Below are 12237 nucleotides of genomic sequence, written 5' to 3'. Positions count from 1 at the left end.
AAGAAGTATGGAACCATTGACAAGATAGTGTCCAAATGCAGCTGTAAAAGTGTGGAAACATGTGAACACACGTGAACAGGTTATCAGGTTATGTCCAAAATAACCTGATTTTTTTTTAGGTAGAAGAGGGTAGTTTTAACGTGTAACAGGACAAATGGCAAGGACAAGATCCCCAAAACCCAGCCCTTCTCCAGTGAATCCTTAGAGCTCACATGCCTGGGAAGTCCCATGCCTGTCCCAGCCCTAAGGTTCCCAGGTCCCAGGAAAGGAAGTTGAGGGACTCAATTGCAAGAGTTCAGAAAGGAAAACACAGGAGCTAGTTGAATTTGGCCTTGGAGAAATCCATCTCTGGGTGCTGGTCCATGAACTTCTTCAGGATCTCCTGTTTATTCTGTTCGTCAGACGTGGGCAAGCCCATGGACTTCTGCCTCTGGTCATACATCATCTTTTCCACCATGCTGTGAGTCTCACTGTTCAGGTCTGACAGCTTGGAGTTATCAGGGTTAATCTTCTTGGTATTGATTTTAGAGTCACTGGTAACCAAGCGGTTCCACCATTCCATCTTATTGATCTTCTCCAGATGCACTGTCACCACCTTGCCATCCTCAATGAGCCACGAGCTCTCCTCCACCTTTACTTCATTGTACAGTTCTCCATCAATCACCGGTGGCTGTTCTTTGTGACCCACCCGGAGATGCTGCCGCTGGATGTCCACCAACACATCCTTTCCTTTCCGCCGGAAGCTGACTTGGAAGGGCACTGCCAGATCCAGTTCTGAGAGGGCCTAGGTCCAGCGGTAGTTGGGCAAGTCAGCCCCATTGCCCAGGTTGGGTTTCAACTTCCCTCTGTCCTTCTCATCTTCCTTATATTCCTCCTCTTCAGTATCCTGCTTCCCTGGCGAGTTGAGACTGCCGTTCTTGAGCTGGACCTCATGATCCTCTGCATCCTTTTTCTGGTCAATCTCCAGCTGCAATCTCTCTGCCTCCTCATCAGTCAGCTCCTTGATCTGTGGCCCAGGGCTCTCTGCTTTGGCCTCCTTGGCCAACCTGGCTGCCCGCTCTGCCTTCTCCCTACGCTCAGTCTCCTGCCGAGCTCGCTTCTCTCTCTCGGCCTTCTGTGCTAGCTGGTTGTGGTGGTTAAAAGTCTGTGTGATAAGATATCTGCTGTATGCAGTGAAGTTACAATTTCACAACCTTCTGTAGATCAGAAACATGCAAAGAGGGAACTATTTTGACAATTAATTTTTTAAAACTCTACTAATTCTATAACAAATATTAAAACTTTACATTGTGGTTAAAATGTAATATGCATCAACTATAAATTTATACATTTCTCTGAACTCAGTCATTGAGAGCTATGTTTCCTCACTGTAGGAGATTGATGATAATATAATATGCAGATTTAGGGATCATACTAGATATAAGAATATGGATGACTATACAATAAGGAGATTTCTCAATCAATGTATGTATACAATGTCCTTAACTTCTGTAGAGAATAGCTTAGATTAAGATTCCATAGAAATTCCAATCATGAGAGACAATCAGGGAACCTTTAGCATGGCTATTTTTAATAAGAATATAGCTAGCAATGTAGTTCACAGGCTTTGGGCCCTTTTAACTTTGGGTAGCAATGACAGAATTAATGGGTAGAAGTAATTATAAATGGAGGAGCCAGATTAAATTATTTATGAAAATTCAGGAAAGATATATTTTCCCTTCCTTAGAATCTATTCTGCATATGAATTTTTTTCACAATTCAACTTCAAAATTAGTATGTGGAGTAAGGATATGTACTGTAAAGATGAATCATTTATAACCTCAGTAATATAACCTGTGCCAAATGGAGGCGTTTATAGATGTTATTACAATTTCTGGGATAGTAGAAGTGGAAGCAAGGGGGTACATAGTGAACACAGAAGAGATCGAAAGAAGATCATGCTGATAAAGCCTAGATGTCAGTCATTGATGCCAATATGCAAGCCCATTCTCTATCAGGAAATATTTTTTTTCTCTGTCAGGAAATCTATATCTCTGGTAAGAATGAGGAATGTTAGGGACATGGGCCTTTATTAAGTAGTTGGGATGAACTTCTGCAGTTGTGGCTTCTGACAAAAATCTCCAGCTGATCTGCATGTAACCAGAGAACAGGCCACTTCTCTGACTACTTCTTGAAATACTGATCATATCTTGTGAAAGCCAATTCTATTACAGACACAGCATGCACAATATAGTTCTCATTCAATGGCCTCTGGCCTCTTATGTTCTGGGTCCCAGGTAAGAAGTGTAGACTCTATTTTCTCAAATCATAGAGATAAAATCATGCAGCTGATTATCCTTGGAAAATCCTAACATAGTATTATTAATTATGTGGGAATTTGTTTCTAATTTCTCAATTTAAGGGAGTGGTTGTGACATCTAGATGACCTAGTCTCCATCCCTCCTGTCTGTGTTTCAAAACTACAATGTCACAATGACTTATAGAGCAAGTGAAGACATTAAAAAGTCATTACACTGGCACCAGCAGAAACCAGGGTAAGCTTCTTAGCTCTTGTTCCGTAAAGCATCTACTTTGCAAACAACAGATACATCTAGGTTCAGTGTCAGTGAGTCTGCTACATATTATCAAGGAGATTAGACCCTGAAGATGACACTTTAAACTGTCAACAAGGATGTGTACTTCCCATAGTCATACAGGGGGAAAAAAACTTCCCAGGAAGAAATGTGAGGCTAAGCTGCCTCAGCTGATCTTACAGGTATCTCCACATGTTGACAGTATTTCTTAAACACAGGGTTGGTAGCTAACTGAGAAGTTGTAGTGAAATGCCTACAGAAGCTCTGCTATATATACAATTGACTACCTTTTCAGTACAATTGTTCAAACATTCCAATGCTTTCTATGATATCTCAAGAAGATTTTTCTGTGATTCAAAAAGGAATCCTACACTTTATTACAGGAAATGGGGAAAAGAGTAAGAGCTATGAAGTGAGTTTGGGGTCTTGTCATCATAAAAAAAATGATACCTGAAAAATAGGACTTTCTGTTTCTAGAGTACAAGGCTTTCTACCCTAAAGGTTTAGGCTTCAATGTCATATAGAGAGAAGGTCAGGCCAGGAACTAATTCACAGTAAAAGAAGCTCAAAGAAAATGAAGATGAATGATGCTTGCTCACAGGTTCACTCTCAGCTAACTTTCTTATATAGAACAGGACAACCTACCCAGGATGACACTGTCCACAGGCATTCCCTTACATCAATCACTATTCAACACAACTCCTCACTCACATTCCTACTGGCCAATCTCATTTAGGCCATCCCCAAATTGATATTCATTTAGATGACTATGAGATACTTCAATATATATTCACATAAAATGACTTTGCATAATGTCTAGTATTAAGTTTTAAACATTAAAAATAAAATAGAAAGAAGATTCTGGATCAGGAGCATCACTGGATGATCATCCAAGTTCAAAAAGGCATTCATCTATAAGACAAGGTCATAGGCTTCACAGAATACTAATAATTCAATACTAATACTAATACTAACACTAATAATGCTCATAATTTCATCAAGTTCACAGAGAGTCACAGTAGATACCTGATGTTGAGTTTTCTCAGTCTGTGGTGCTTTGCAATCTTTTTTAGGTACTTTTGGCTGTGCAAATTCACAGATATACCTGTTATTAGTAAATAGCCCACCAATAACCCAAAATTAGGTTTGTGTACTCCTTAGTATATTAAATTGCTGCACTATGGATTATTCAAAGGAAATTACATCACTGAAATGTCCCACTCACCTTAGATGATGATTCCAAAATGATGCTTCAGTGGGGTCCACATCCCAGTCAACCATCACTTCTTATATATTCTAGTAATCATAGAGATTTGGAGTAGGATTATGCACATACTGGGGGCATGAGTGAAGGAGTGGCTAGAATCTCTGGTGGAAGTTGATGGCTACTACTTTTACATCTCTTTCTCTTACTGTCTCTCTCTCTCATGCTCACTTACACACACACACATACACACACATACACCTATGAATTTAATTGCAAGTTTTAAAAATCATGAATATTATTATTTGAAACATTCTCTAGTATTATTTTGCACTTAGGGCTCACTGCCAGGAAGATATAGACCATCTATCCCAGTTGTCTTTAGTTGTCCTTGAGCAACCCAGATCATATCCTGAGAGTTGGCAATAAAAAAATCAACCTTCACCACCATGAACGAATTTTATGAATTTGATTCTTAGGGGATATGCAATATTTATAGTATGTATATGCAAACTCTGAAGTATCCTCACCAAGTTTCTGATCAATAAAATAGAAACTTTGTAAAACCATAGAGCAGATAGGCAATGAGCAATTGCCTTAGCTATCGGGACTTCTTTTGGGAAGTTAATAAGTAGACTGATTATGGATAAAATGAGAATATAACTCTTTTAATAGAAGAATAACTTAATGTAATATATTGCAAGAGGATAGCAAATATTCTCACCAGATTGAAGACTTCTGTATAAAAAATAATTTACTTTAGCTACAGTTACCATAACAGTTAGGACTTGGGAATTTATAATTTTTTTATCTACAGTTTCCCCAGAAAAATAATTTTCAGATAAATATTTTAGTTAGCTTTATTATAAAAGTTCCACAAAAATTAGCCAAATAGAAAGTTTATTTATCTCAATAAACTACTACAATTATACTAGATATTGGAAAAGGAAACAGTGGGTTTATTTATTTATTTATTTATTTATTTATTTATTATTAATTTATTTATTCACTTTGCATCCTAGTGTCAGTACATCCTTATTTTAGATCCCCCTCACAAGGTCCTTTGGGCAATATTCTCTCCCCTTCACTTCTGAGAAGAGGGTGCCCTCCTAGGCATGAACTCTCTCTCACATCTCTAGTCACTTCAGAACTAGGTACACCCTCTCTCTCTGAGGTCATACAAGACACCCCAGTTAAGGAGTAAGAACCACAAGCAGGCAACAGAGTCAGTGTAATCCCCCACTCCAGTTTTTGGGGGACCCACACAAAGGCAAAGCTGCATATTTGCTACATATATGCATAGGGCCTAGTTCCAGCCCTTTTATGCTCTTTAGTTGGTGCTTCAGTCTCTGGGAGTCCCCAAGGGTCCAGGTTAATTGATTCGGTTGCTCTTCTTGTGGAGCCCCTATCCCATCGAGGTTCCTCAATCTTTCCCCCAACTTTCCCACAAGACTTCTTCAGCTCCATCTAAGATTTGTATGTGTGTTGCTGCATCTGTTTTTATTAAGCTGCTGTGTGGAGTCTCTAAGGACAGTTATGCTAGGCTCCCATGAGCCAGCATAACAGAGTATTATTAATAATGTCAAAGATTGGTTCTTGATCATGGGACTCTGTGCTTCTTGTTTGCCCCTGCATTTTTTGTGGGCAGGACATATTTTGGAATCTTTTTCTTCTTCTATTCCCACTATTGTTAGGTTTCATATTTTCATGGTGCTATAAATTTCCTAAATATTTTGTGTTATAAACATTTTAGATACTGCATTTTCTTTGACAAGCATGTCAGTTTCTTCTATCAAATCTTCTATACCTGAGATTCTGTCTTTCATTTTTTGTATTCTGTTAGTAATGTTTGTGTCTGTAGTTTCTGTTCTCTTTCCTAGCTTTTACATTTCCAGGATTGTCCCAGTTTGTGTTTTCTTTATTGCTTTTATTTCCATTTTCAGGTTTTAAAATGTTTTATTCATTTCCTTCACCTGTTAAATTGTACTTTCTTGTATTTCTTTAAAGAATTTATTCATTTTCTCTTTAAATGCTTCTATCATTGTTATAAGACTAGATTTATGGTAATCTTTTCGTACTTTAGCTATTTTAGGATATCCAGGGCTGGCTATAGCAGAAAAGTTGACATCTGGTGGTACCATACTGCCCTACCTCTTGTTGACTGTGCTCTTCTGCTGTTTTCTATCCATCTGGTTGTCACTGGTTTTGGTTGGACGATAATGATGCCAGCATGACTCCTGAAGAAGGCAGGAAGAGTTGTGTGTGAGACAATGGTGGTCAGGGGGCAGCACCTGCTCTTCTCTGATGGTGGTGCCCTATGTGGACTCAATTGGCAATTTACTTTTGGGAGAATGTTCTGACCTGATTATTCCTGGGCTCCTGAAGGCCTCCAAGGGAGAATCAAGATGCTCTTGGGGTCCCAAAGGCCCCTTGAGGAGGCAGGGGAAGCCAAGAACAAGACAATTGTGGGCTTTACACTTGTTTTTAAACTTTTATTGCCTTATGATGGGAAAAGTTACATGATTTCAATTCCTCTGAATTTGTTAACATTTAAAAACATATCTTAAGTAAGTAGAATTAAATCACATTATTGTTTCCCTTTTGTACCCCCACTCCTCCCAGTGATGCCCTTCAATACCTACAATATCTTTTTTGTCATATTCTTGAAAATTTATAAAATATCATAAAAATAAAAATAAGTATTATAAAAGTTGTTTGATAGAAAACAACAATCAATTTAACAGTCTTATGTAGATGCTCGTCTACAACAATAGTGAAAATACATTCTTCTTAATATAATTTGTAAATAACTCCAAACATATTAACTGTTTACTTCAAAATAATACATCACAACTAGTATTTTCTTAAATGAACATAAATATATAATGTCTTTTTGTTTGTGTTTTATTTAGTAGAGTTTAAAATCTTGGCTCTTACTGTGGTACAAGCCCAAAATAAGAACAATATTTAGACACTGGATTTCATTAAAATAAGGCTGTACTTCAATGACCCTCACATCACCAAAGGATTTTACCCCATCGTATCTAAGCTGAGAGTTGATAGTTCTGTTGCACCAAGAAATGAATTGTAGGCATGATTTTTGGATACAGACTTTCTGCTATGGTCAAAGCTATTTGACTTGAGTGAGTGACTTTATTCTCAGCACACAGAGAACAGGTTACATTCATTTAAGAAATGGTGTAGGCATTAAGATGGTCTATCCATAAAGTTATTCACCAACTGTTTCGATGAACAATGGTTCTGCTTGGAGGGTGGCACAGTTAGGTGAAGGTAAGAATTTGGTTCATTAGCTATGATAATTTGGAAAAACATTCATCTCAGAGAAAGAGTAACTTATAAAGTCCTCTTCTTCAAACTTGATACAAGAGTTACAAACATCAATCAAAGCATTCAGTCTTACTCTTTGTTGTTCTCTTACAAGCAACCTCCCTAGTTAATGGTCTGTTTCTGATGGGTATATAAATACTTTTGAAATGTATATGCTGTTCTGAAAACCATTGTATAGTGTAAAGACACAAAATAAACAATACTACTAGTAGAGAGGCTGAGATAGGAGAAGCAAGATTTCAAGACCCTTATGTTCTATACAGCCAGACACTGTCACAAACAAACAAGCTGACAGTGTATATAGATTGTACAATGTTGGACCTATTTCTCCAATTACCAAATAAGAGAGACCATTGGATGACAATCAACAAATTTCTAATTCCTCATATTATTGGATTTCAATCAACTAGGATATGTTGGTAATATTAATTTTCATATTACTATATTAAGAAAAAGTAATTGTCACTTCTTGTTGTTTTTGTTGTAAGAGTTGGAATTAGGTTTATGTGGGTTTGTGAAAGATTACCTTCTTGATTCTTCTAGGGTGTAGTTTTGTTCCTTATGTTGATGTTTTCCATCTATTATCTTTTGTAGGGCTGGATTTGTGGAAAGATATTGTGTAAATTTTGTTTTGTCATGGAATATCTTGTATTCTCCATCTAGGGTAATTGGGAGTTTTGCTGGGTATAGTAGCCTGGGCTGGCATTTGTGTTCTTGTAGGGTCTATATGACATCTGCCCAGGATCTTCTAGTTTTCATAGTCTCTGATGAGAAGTCTGGTGTAATTCTAATAAGTCTGCCTTTATATGTTACTTGACCTTTTTCCCTTACTGCTTTTAAAATTCTTTCTTTGTTTAGTGCATTTGGTGTTTTGATTATTATGTGATGGGAGGAATTTCTTTTCTGGTCCAGTCTATTTGGAGTTCTGTAAGCTTCTTGTATGTTCATGAGCATCTCTTTGTTTAGGTTAGAGAAGTTTTCTTCTATAATTTTGTTAAAGATATTTGCTGGCCCATTTCATTGAGAATCTTCACTCTCTTCTATACCTATTTTCCTTAGGTTTGGTCTTCTCACTGAGTCCTGGATTTCCTGGATGTTTTGGGTTAGGAGCTTTTTGCTTTTTGCATTTTCTTTGACTGTTATGTCAGTGTTTTCTATAGTGTCTTCTGCCCCTGAGATTCTCTCTTCTATCTCTTGCATTCTGTTGGTGATGCTTGCATCTATGACTCCTGATTTCTTTCCTAGGTTTTGTATGGCTATGGTTGTCTCTCTTTCTGTTTTCTTTATTGTTTCTATTTCCATTTTTATATTCTGGATGGTTTTGCTCATTTCCTTCACCTGTTTGATTGTGTTTTCCTGTAGTTCTTTAAGGGATTTTTGTGTTTCTCTTGAAGGGTTTCTAGCTGTTTACCTGTGTTCTCCTGTATTTCTTTGAGGGTGCTATTTATGTCTTTCTTAAAGTCCTGTACCATCAACATAAGAAGTGATTTTATATCAGGATCTTGCTTTTTCGGTTTAATGGTGTGTCCAGGACTTGCTATGGTGGGAGAATTGGGTTGTGATGATGCCAAGTGACCTTAGATTTGTCGTTTATTTTCTTACGCTTGCCCCCTGCCATCTGGTTATCTCTAGTGCTACCTGCCCTTGCTAAACCTAACTGGAGCCTGCCTGTCTTTCCTGTGATCCTGGTTGAGTCAGAACTCCTCAGATTCAAGCTATCTCTGTGGTCCTGTGATTCTGTGATCCTGTGATCCTGGGCTTGTTAGATCACCTGGGAGTGGGGCTTCCTCTGTGTGTTGTGGCACTGGCTGTGGAGCTTGCTCCCAAGGTCTGCTCTAGACACCAACCCAGACAGACTGGAAGTAACCCAAATCACTGGGCTGGAGGCGTTCCTGTGTGCCTTGTCCCTCTGGTCCCAGCTACTCCCAGTGTTGGGACAGATGTTGGGTCCTCCTCATCTCTGATCCTGGGGGTGTCAGAGTGCCTGGGAGTGGAGCTTCCTCTGGGTGTTGTGGGACTGGCTGTGGAGCTTGTGCCCAAGGTCTTCTCAGGATACCAGCCCAGATAGACAGGAAGGAACCCCAGGCTTTACACTTTTATTATTAAATTTACTTGTGCAGACTGTTCTACCACCAATGATATTTTAAAAATTTAAAAGAATCAGAAATAGAAAACAATTAACTTTGTATTTTTATAACTCATCCCCATTACCTCTATATAATCCTTCCTCATCCCCTAATATTTAGGTTTATTGTTCTTTCTTCAACACATGAAAATAAACTCAAATATTCTATTTTTAATATATTTTTGGCTAGATCTTCCATGACAGGGAAAGATGGGATTTTCCTTCTGTAGTTCCCTATATACTCATTCCAATACTGCTTAAACCCTCACTCTTTACCATGTTTTTAACTGTTATTTTTCTTTGCCTAAACAAACCTTCACAATGAAAACACTAGTTAACAAGACAGTGTGGATGATCTAAATCTCACAAGTCCATACTCCTACAGGAAAAGCTATAGGCAATTAATGTTTGCAAAGAAAAAGAAGATGAGATTTTCCAAGAAGGAATCCCTTACTATAGTATTCAAACCTAGGTGGTCAATAGTATACCTATATAAATATGAACAATATTAAATTGACTAAACGGATGCTATATATAAGTGCATGTGTCTGTGTGAAACAATAATAGTTAAAGTAGGATTAATGAATTTGAGAGAAATTGGTGGAAAAAATATAGGGGTTTTTCATATATTGGGAATAGGAAAGAATGCCTATTGGGAATTGGGAAGATTGGGAAGAGGAAGGGATAGAAAAGATGAAAATACAGGGCTGTATCTATATAGTAATTCTTTTCTCAAAGAAACTCCACAAAGCTCATATGCTGGAAAGAGGGACAGATTTAAATTGAACAGGTACACTGTGCTCCCTCTTCCCTGTCCCTCACTTGCTCAATCAAATGGTATAATTTCACTGATAACATGTTACACCTCTGTATCCTCCCCAAATTTAATTTTTGGTTTTATATTGCACATTTCAGGCAACAGCAGATATTGTTTTGTTCTATTCTTTGTTTACTTTTAACCAATGCCCTCACTCATTTTGCCTGTGATACGTTTGTACCTGTGGCTCTCAGGTTCTTGATGACTTGTTCAAAGAATTGAAAACAATACACACACACAGACACTCTCAGCCATCTCCCCAGTCTGTTTTCCCAGAATTTTAATACAAAAATTATATAACATTTTTTCCAAGATGACTTCAGTTTGGTGTGTGTGTGTGTGTGTGTGTGTGAGAGAGAGAGAGAGAGAGAGAGAGAGAGAGAGAGAGAGAGAGAGAGAGAGAGAGAGAGAGAGAGAGAGAGAGAGAGAGACATCTTTTGTATTTAAAGCTGTATCTCTGCTCATCCATTTTTTTAGGTGTCTCAACAGAAACTTTATGTTTTTAATACAAGGTCTGGTGAAAATGACAGATTTTTAGAGCATAAAATTTTATCTGATCCCTATACAAAAATGACATTAACCTGGTTTAACACTTTTTTTTTTTGCTTTTGCAAAGAAGCAGTGTTTGTTTCCAAGCACACACAAGACTGCTAGGAACTGTCTGTAACTCTAATTCCAGCATATCTGAGGCTGTCTTTTGGCCTCTGAAAGCATTGATCTTATTGGTATACAAATATAAATGCTGCCAAAACACGAATTACATACAAATCTGAGGAACAGATTTTTTTTTATTTCAGAATCTAGATTCCATTTTACTGAAAGGAAAATTTACATCTTGGCAAAGAGAAACATTCTTATCAGCTGATACTCCAGAAGGAGCAATTGGGGCAGCCTGGTCTCTCACTTCTGCTTCCCTAGGTGGTTTATGTCATGGTTTGAATCTCTGTGGGTATAACCAGTAACCCTGACAACAGTAATAGTTTGCAGTGTCTTCAGGCTGCAGGCTGCTGATCTTGAGAGAAAAATGTGTACCTGATCCACTGCCACTATACCTTGACAAAATCCCACTTGCCAAGTTGGATGCAGTGTAGATAAGGATCTTAGGGGGGTTCCCAGTTTTCTGCTGATACCATAATAAACTTTTGCCAATGTCTTGGCTTGCCAGGCAAGTGATAGTGACAGTTTCTCCCAGAGAAGCAGACAGAGAGGCTGGAGTCTGGGTCATTGTAATGTCACATCTGGTACCTGAGATTTGAAAATTAAAAATAATTTCCATTACAATCATTCTACTAGAAGAGAACTTTCATGGAGAAGAGGCAGTGCTGACCACATTATTATGAATAATTTTTCAATAATGTCTTCCTTACCTATAAGCCAGAGCAACAGTAACCCCACAAGCTGAGTGGGAGGTGTCATGTCTGTGTGTGACCTGTGTGAGCCTGATTCTAGCACAGGATGTGACCTTATTATGAAGGAACCCCTCAGAGCAGTGGGCTGTGCTCTGAGAATAGGCAAATCAGCAAAGGCTGGGCACAATCTGAGGACTGGTCAAGTCAGAGACTCATTACAGTCCTGTGGTCCCCTTTGTATCAGATCAGAGAGAAAGTGCAGGTTTGTTTGTTGGGAATATGCTTCTCTTTGAACAACAAATAATAGGCCTAGTATATGAGTTGTACCTTATTTAGATTTTTGTCATGTTCAACGTAGAATTTAATTGTTATGTTTCCTTCCTTGGAAAGGTTTGACAGATATACTATAGTTCTATAGAGCACATTAATAATTACAGGGTCCTTTCACCAATAGATGTAAATGTTCTTGAGAGCATGCAGCTTCAGTGTTTTTTGTTTCTGTTTATTTATAATACTGAATTTTAATTACATTGTTTCTCCCTTACAGTTCCTCCATCCAAAGCCTCACAAATACCACTGCATGCTCTCTTTTAAATTACATCCATTCAAAATTGTGTGGAAGCTTTCAGGGTTGACAGCTTGGCTTCTATACCCTCTTAATAAAAGTTTCTAACCTTAAGGAATATAAGTTTTCTCTTGAAATGATCATTTACATTTTTCAACATACAATGGTTCCTAAGCTTCCATATGCTATGGGAAAAATATCTTTTCCAGATATTAATGGGGCATGCGTTTTTGTTTAAGTTTAGTGGAGAGTGGCA

General features: G+C 37.9%; 1 pseudogene; it reads right to left on the bottom strand.

Moving 5' to 3' along the window:
* Window positions 1-316: 316 nt before the first annotated feature.
* Window positions 317-3854, bottom strand: LOC116099873 (annotated as a pseudogene).
* Between the last annotated feature and the right edge of the window lie 8383 nt (window positions 3855-12237).

The sequence above is a fragment of the Mastomys coucha genome, unplaced genomic scaffold (assembly GCF_008632895.1).
Source record: "Mastomys coucha isolate ucsf_1 unplaced genomic scaffold, UCSF_Mcou_1 pScaffold20, whole genome shotgun sequence".
Lineage (NCBI taxonomy): Eukaryota > Metazoa > Chordata > Mammalia > Rodentia > Muridae > Mastomys > Mastomys coucha.
This window is presented reverse-complemented; position numbering and strand designations above follow the sequence as displayed.